This window comes from Gracilinanus agilis, chromosome 4, assembly GCF_016433145.1.
Source record: "Gracilinanus agilis isolate LMUSP501 chromosome 4, AgileGrace, whole genome shotgun sequence".
In the NCBI taxonomy this organism is placed as follows: Eukaryota; Metazoa; Chordata; class Mammalia; order Didelphimorphia; family Didelphidae; genus Gracilinanus; species Gracilinanus agilis.
Window position 1 is genome coordinate 374,725,961 of NC_058133.1, and position 8,268 is coordinate 374,734,228.

An 8,268-nucleotide genomic window follows, 5' to 3' on the forward strand; every position below is an offset into this window, starting at 1 on the left:
TGATTATCAGTTCAACAGAGGTGTCAACCATGAAAANATATAATTATAATATGACATATTATAATTATATATTAACATTTTTATTAACATATTGAATGGGTTTTTGTTATAAACTGTCTCCAGTAAAGTCTACATTCATCAACCTCTAACTAGGTTCAACTGCTACAACCAAATCTCCGCTCACATCAGCTGCTAGGCAACAGCCTAATCAATGATCAATAACAATAACACAACAGATACTATATCAATTTCTATCCCTACAGGGGACAGTCAATGAAAATGTACCAGAATCTAAGGATAATTCATGGAACTGTGACTAGTATAACTGGATAACAGAGTTCATGGAGCAAGATAGAAATGGTAGGGAAAGGCTAAGTAACAAAAGACTTTCAAAAAAAGAGGATTTTATGTCCTGGAGATAACAAGAAGCCTTATCAAATAGAGTTTATCAAATAGTAGAGTGATATGATCAGATCTTTATTTTAGGAATATCACTTCAATAGCTGAATTGAAGGTAGATTAGAGTGGAAAGAGACTAGACACAGGGAGACCAATCAGTTGATTCTTGCAATAATTCAGGTATGAGATGTTGAGACCTTGCACCAGAATAATGGTAGTATCAGAGGTGATAAAGGAGAATAAATGACAAATGTAGAGAAACAGAACAGATTCTTGCCCAGTCATGAGAGCCAGGAATCAGTTACACATCCCTGCTATCAGAAAGCAGAGGTGCCAGACTGTGATGCCATGTGGTAATTCTGCAAAAGGGGCAAAAGGTATGTGACACCTGGACCACCATCACATTGGTCCCTAGGAAACTACCTGATCAATCTCATAGACAGCAGGATTCCACTGATGCCGTTGCTTTAACCAGCAAACTAGAAGACACATTTATTTAGATAGATAAATGGCACAGCTGAGAGAATACTAGGCCTGTGGTAAAAAAAAACCCCTGAGTATAAAGCTGGCTTCATATACTAAATAGCTATGTGGCCCTGAGTAAGTTGCATTGCCTCTGTTTTCCTCAGTTTCCTCAACTATAAAATAAAGATAATAGTACCTAACTCCCAAGGTTGCTATGAGGATCAGATGAAATAAAAATTGTAAAGCACTGAGAATAGTGCTCACACCATAGTAGGTATCATGTAAATGATGGCTATTATTACAAAATGTATTATTAATTTGTAATATTAATAATAAAAATTGCTATCATTTGCCATGGCACCTACCATCTGCCAGTAACTATACTAAGCATTTTATAGATATTAGTTCATTTGACTTTTACAACAATACTGAGAAGTAGGTGCTATTGTTATCCTCATTTTATAGTCACGAAAACTGAAGCAAATAGAGTTTAAATGACTTCTCCAGGCCATAAAGCTAGTTAGTATCTGAGACAAGATTTGAACTTGGATCTTCCTGACTCCTAGATCAGCTCTCCTTGTGAAGGCAAGTAAAAGTTTGTTTTGTTTTTATTTTAGGAGGTTCTTTCAGCACAAAGCCCAATGACAACATGACTTCTTTTTCTACTTTCATTGATATTTACTTAAATGTTCTCTTCCATGCTAGTCCTCTCTGAGTCCTTTGATTTCTTCATATAAAGATAACTTCACAATATTCACTGCTACCCTACCATTCCTTTTATGTGATTTTTTAAATATGGTAGACAATTCCACAGCCATTCTAAATAGAGGTCTTATTCCACCAAGTCTTAGTGATAAATGTGAGGTCAAATTTTCTTCATTGAATTAGATTCTTTAACTCATTTTGCTCATCTCTCATACATAGTCAATGAATTTTGTATGGATGCCTGAGGTTATAGATTTTATTACTCAAACATTTTTCTGGAATTTGTCTCTGGTGAATTAATAGACATATCCATTCTTCTTTTTCCTATAATGTAGCAACTCTATTTAGAAATTAAATTGATGCATTTTTTGCAAACTATTTTATCTACTCCCTACCCTGTCTTTTTTGTGAGCTTAATTCTTGTTCTTGGAAAAAAATCTGGACTATATTATTAGAAGGTTTGTTTGTGATCAGTAGTAGTAGTCTTCGCAAAGACGTAGAAAATGACACAAAACTTGAAGAAATTGCTCCCTTCATATTAAAAATATCTTGACAGATCAGAGTGATTTTCTCTACTAAAAATATGAAATTTAATATTCATAAATGTTGAATTTTGCCATTCCTTCTCAGAGATCAACTGTATAAATATAGTATGAGGGCAGGAGATGAGGCCAGGTGGAATTCATGAAAAGGATCTGCTTGATATTAGCCAGTGCTATTAGAGGGAAGTTCCCCAAAAGCAAATATAATTTGAATCTGCTTTAAGAAAGACAGAATATCCAGGGGTAAAGGAGGTGATAGCCTGATGTATTCTACCTTGATGAGATCGAATTTTTAGTATTCCATTCAGTTGATAATAGCACCTGTTAGGAAGGGCATTGACAAGTTATAGTCTGCCTGTAGGAGATAAAATAAGAGAATACTAGTATTGAGATATAAGGATCCATTCATGAAATTAGATATCTTTAGTTAAATACTTCATAGAATATATATTATCTATCTTTGAGTATTTGAATAGTCATCCTGTGAAATGAGAATGAGACATGTTCTTTATGACCCCAGAAAAAAGAACTGGCAGTAATTAATAGAAGTTACAGAGGTAAATACAGACTCCATTTAAGGAAAAACTTCCTAATGATTAAAGCTGAAGTGGAATGAGTTACCTTTGAAGGTAATAGATTTCCCCAAACTGAAGCTATTCAAATAGAGTCCTGACAACTTTTGCCAAGGCATTGACAACAGGAATCTTGTTCCAATATAGTCTGTGTGACCTTTGAGGCCCTCCCAGGTTTGAAATTTTCTGATTCAGTGGTTCTATGATTCTTCAAATGACACTGATGAAATGTGAAATTCAGTATTTTCAGGTAAGGTAATGAACAACTACATTTTGATTATCAGTTCAACAGAGGTGTCAACCATGAAAAACCCATCCCTCAAATGCTGAGGAGTCCTGGTTGAGTTAAAAGGAAAAAATTTTAAAGGAGAAAATGGAGACACGAATGCCAGTAGACATCCATAGTAGAGACCCCCGCCTCCCCAGTCCAAAAGGGGTGGAGATAATTTATCTTGCAAGCCACAAGAGTGGTTTGGGAGGAATTGCAAGTGGAGAATGGGAAGTCTCTTCCAGGGATGGAACACAGAAACAAGATTTTCTGTAGCAACAGTTGACCACAAGGCTGATTTAAACCAGTTCATGCTCCTTCATCTCAGCCAGGTCAGGCATCTGGGAGTGAGCAAGACTTTATCGATGATATATGGATATTGAACAAAAACTTCTGGCTCATTGCAGGCTCCTGGCTGCCTCTTGATTGCAAACAGGCTTATTATGTGTCCAGTGCATCTATATAGTAAGGTAATTCATGGTAAGAAAATATATTAGTTTCAAGAGGGAAAAATAATTCCACAAGGGCCAGAATTACTTTAACAATGTTAGTAGAGGGAGAAGAAGTACAAAGCACATGAATTTATAAATGAATAGTTTATAAATAAATAGTAGTGGAAAGAGCACTGACTTTGGGATAAAAGGGCCTAAATTTGAATGCTGGCACTCTTACTTCCCGTGACCTTTCAAAGGTTATTTAATGTACCCTCAGCCTCAGTTTCCACTTCTACAAAATGGAAAGGAATTGGTCCAAATTCTCTGAGGTCCTTTCAAGTTCTAAATCTATTGCTTGCTAAGACAATATTCACTAGGGATCTTTTGTTCATTCATTCATTTCATTTATTCATTCATTCCGTAAATATTAGGCCCAAGGTAAAGTTTGAATCAGCAATAGAAATATAAGAAGGTCTAGAAGGAAATGGCACTACTTTGCAACTTTTGCAGTCTCTCATATGTCTAAAATAGAATTTTATCCATTTGGGAGTCATTTTCACCTTTACCCAAGGTTTATCCAGGTTGAGGCATCTAGGTGACACAAACAATGAGGTACTGGGCCTGCAGTCTGCAATATCTGTGTTCAAATCCAGACAGACATTTAGTAGCTGTGAGATCCTGGCAAGTCACTTAATCCTTGTCTTCCTCCATTTCCTTAAGCATAAAATGGAGATACTAATATAACCTACCTTGTAGGGCTGTAGTGACAATCAAATGAGATCATATCTGCAAAACCACTTAGTACAAAGTAGGTGCTTTGTAAATGTTTATTCCCTTCTTCCTATTGAATGTTATAAAGAGAGAGGAAGAAAACAAATGTGTTAAAGAGATTTACATATTCTCTCTTTCTCATTGCTTTCTTGTCTTCAAGACTATTCATTTTGTGGCCAACAATTGTCTGATCATGTAGAAACTAAAAAGAAAAAAGAGGAAAAAAACAGAGGGGGACAAGACAAAGAAATGGTAATGAGACTCTTATATAACAGTGATCATACTGTAAGTCTGCAAGCCTGAGCCTGTTCTATAATGAAGCTCACTGACACTTGGAGCCAGATTATTTTTTTTCCACTTGAAAGGAAAAATAAACACCGACAAGAAAAGGAAAAACAAAAATATTGATCTTGAAGGTCAGATGGAGCTACCAAAATGATGAGTAAGAAATGAGAATGATAGCCACATCCTTGGGGACCAGAGCTCAATGCAATCGTGTGAGCCAGAACAATCTATATCCATTTAATATTGGCAATATTTAAACCGAATCAAACCTGGCCACCTCTCATATTCAGAATTCAGAAATAAATGCTTTCAACATTCCATTTTTCTCTGACCTACTCAATAAGGAATTAGAATTCCAAATTAAGATAATTTTATTCACAAGTTATTATAAAAACCAAACAAGATCATGATAATATTGCCATTTAATACTTGTGTGATCTCTGGCAAGTTACTTCTGCTTCCTGGGACTCAGTTTCCTCATTTGAAAAATTAGGGTTAATACCTAGAAGCCCTCACTCTGGAGCACATGGATATTTCCACCATTCCACAAGTTTGTTGCCTGCCATCCCTAAATATCACTCTATGAAATAGTCCCTCATCTTGTTCTTCTCTCCATGTTAGGAATGAAATAAGCATTAATTAAACACTTTTTTATGTAGCTGATATTGTGCTAAGCACTTTACAAATATTATTTCGTTTAATTCTCACAACAACCTTGGCAAGTAAGAGGCACGTGTTATTATTATTCTTTCTACAATTGAGGAAACTGAGGCAAACAGAGACTAAGTGACTTACCCAGAGTTACACAGCTAATAAAGAGCAGATTTGAACTGAGACCTTCCTGACTCCAGGCTGAGTACTCTATCTCTTGTAATACCTAGCTGCCTGTTAGGCATGGGTACATCCTGGAACATAGTTTGAGAGCCACTCATTTCCTCTACTGCCTGTTATCTTTTACAATTCAATTTCAGGTAGAGGCTTTGCTTTGAGGCACTAAATATTTAACCAAAGTCTAGTCTATGAAATGTTAATACCAATATTTTTTATTTATGACTCTGTGTTTGAAGCAAGCTTTCCAAAGAGTGTGTTTCAGGTTGGGCAAGGAAGTCACCTCACTGCCCTCTGGGATATCAGAGATACCAGAAATAACTATTTTAGTTTGCTTATCAGGGCTTTGGCTCTCATTGGAGGACAAGGGCAAGTACTTCATGATCTGGGTCATCATCCTCTCAGTCATTCGAAATAAGCTCTGCTGTGGGCCAAAAGACATGACAAGAATCATTTGATTGAACACCTTTTTAAACAATGTTCCAGCTCTGGAAGGAAAACTTAGGAGAAAATGAAAGTCTTGTGTTTTATATTGTGCATTTCTAAAAGTGAACTCACTCTTTGTACTCTTGGAGCATGCTCAATATAAGCTTGAGGACAAATTAAAATGGATTAAAGATGAATGTGAAATCCCCCACAACCAAATTTCAAAATAGAGAGTTCTAAGAGACAAACAGAAATGTAGACAAGGGACACTGAAATAACATCAGTATTAATAGCTAACTGTTACAGAGCACTTTGGGTTTCCAAAGAACTTAATATATATGACTTCATCTGATCCTCACAACAATGTTCACACTATTATTATCCAAATTTTACAGATGAACAAACCGAGATGGAGAGAGGTTAAGTGATTTTCCTGGGGTCACTACGCTAGTAAATATCTGAGGCAGTATTCAAATAGATATTTCCCTGACTCTAGCCCCTGCATATTATATATCACGCTACCTAGTTGCCAAAATAATTATGATTAAGAAGACCTAATGTTCATGATTAAAAAGTACTCTACTGTGTGTAAGGCAGTGTAGCAGGTGAAATAGAGTGCTGGAGAAAGATTCAGGAAGATGGGGATTCATGACAGAACCAAGATGTAACTGTAATGGTAGCAACCTCCAAACCACGTTAAAACCATCAGATCAAATATTGGAGTGGCACAGTCAACAAAAGGTCAGAGTGAGACAAGAGAGGTTTGTGACACCAAAATGGAAGCTTGTGGCGAGCATGCACAGGGAAGCAACAAAAGTAGTTGGGAGTTATGAGCCAAGAGAGGGTGAGGATTGAACATTTGGTGAGAAAAAAGGTTACAGGGGACTGTTTGCTGTCATTAACTGGAGCAACAACTCTATTGCCCATAATCAATTGTGAGTCACAATTCCATGACACAGAGGTGTGTTTTGTGGTTGATCAGATGGCATCAGAGGCTCTGAGCACAGTTCTAAGGCAGAGAGGAGCACTAGAGTTTGAGGTCCCTGAAGAGTAGAGACCCTCAAACTCTAGTGCTCCTCTTACTTTTCCTTGGGCAGCTCACTACACTGCACTGAACTTCAATGTCACCATTGGCAGAATGGGAAATTTCATATGTGCATCTTTTCTATTTCACAAAATTATGAGGAAAGAATGTTTTTTTTGTTTTTTTTAAATAATGCAAGTGTGGATTAGTAATATTAGAGTTTTCGGTATTTGGCAAAGTATAACCACTTTCTAATTTTCCAGAATAATGAAACACTCAAATTTACTTGTGGATTATTTTCAGCTCCAGTGAACATCTCAAAAAAAATATAGTACATTCAAGCTATTGTCCTATAGGTCTCCTGATGTTCTCAACCAAACCTCTAGTAAAAGCCTTTTACTTTCATTGTCTTACAGTCTGACTTTGCCCTAGTAAGTCACTGGAAACTACTCTCTTTAAAGTTATAGATAATCTCTTAATCACCCAGTCTCATGATCTTTTCTCAGTCCTTGCCTATCTTGATTTCTTTTCAGAATTTGACACTTTTGAACACCATTTCTTCCTAAATATTCTGGCATCTCTGGGTTTTTGTGACAGCTCTTACTTGTTTATCTTTCTACCTACCAGATTCTACCTACTCATTCTTCGTTACTGAATCATGCCTCTTTAACTGTTTAATCCTAGGCAATTCTTACACCATTCACCAATAAGTTCAAAATAGATACTTGACCTAGACATAAAAGGAGATATTGTAAATAATTTAATTGTAAATAAATTAGAACAGGAAAAATATTATCTCAGATTTAGAGATAAGAGAGGAATTCCTGAGTAAACAAGAGATAGAGGGTATTGTGAGACATAAAATAGATATTTTTTACATTAAATTAAAAAGGGGTTTCTACAAATAAAATAAATTCTGCCAACATTTGTAGGAAAGCAGAAAATTAGAGGGAAACTTTATAGACAGTCTCTCAGATAGAGATCTCATACCTAAAAGATATAGGGAACTTTGTCAAATTTATAAGAATAAGAGCCATCGTTGTAAGGATAGAAGGCAAAGGGAAGAATCTTGGGGGCAGAGATTGTTGCAAGAGAGTAGAATGAGACAAGAATGGCAGTTGGGAACAACAGGGGATTCTGTGAAGAATTCCAAAGGACCAGGTCTTTGGTTTAGGGAGCTCACGGAAAGTGGAGGAGACGAATGAGCTCTGAGGAAACCTAAGGCAATCCAGAGAATTTTTCCTTCTGGAATTGAAGTCCTGTTACCCCGTTCTTTGCCAGCAGACATATTCTCAAGTCCAAGACCATTCATCCTGTCCTTTGGGGATTTTCTGGACTCCATCTGGGAACAGATCCCCAAAACCCCACATCCAGACCTTGCCTTAGAGAAAGACCCTAATCAACTGAATTATAGATATAGCTTATAGAATTAGAATGTTGGGAAGGAGAAGTTTGGGTTGAAGACTGAATTGGCTCCCCAAATGAGGGACCTTGGATTAGAGATTAGGGCAATCTACTTCCACTGACCACCACCATTGTCATTCACCCT

General features: G+C 36.5%; 1 pseudogene; it reads right to left on the bottom strand.

The window, feature by feature from the left end:
• Window positions 1–8,031, bottom strand: part of LOC123246579 — a 167,529-nt pseudogene extending 159,498 nt beyond the window's left edge.
• Window positions 8,032–8,268: the final 237 nt, after the last annotated feature.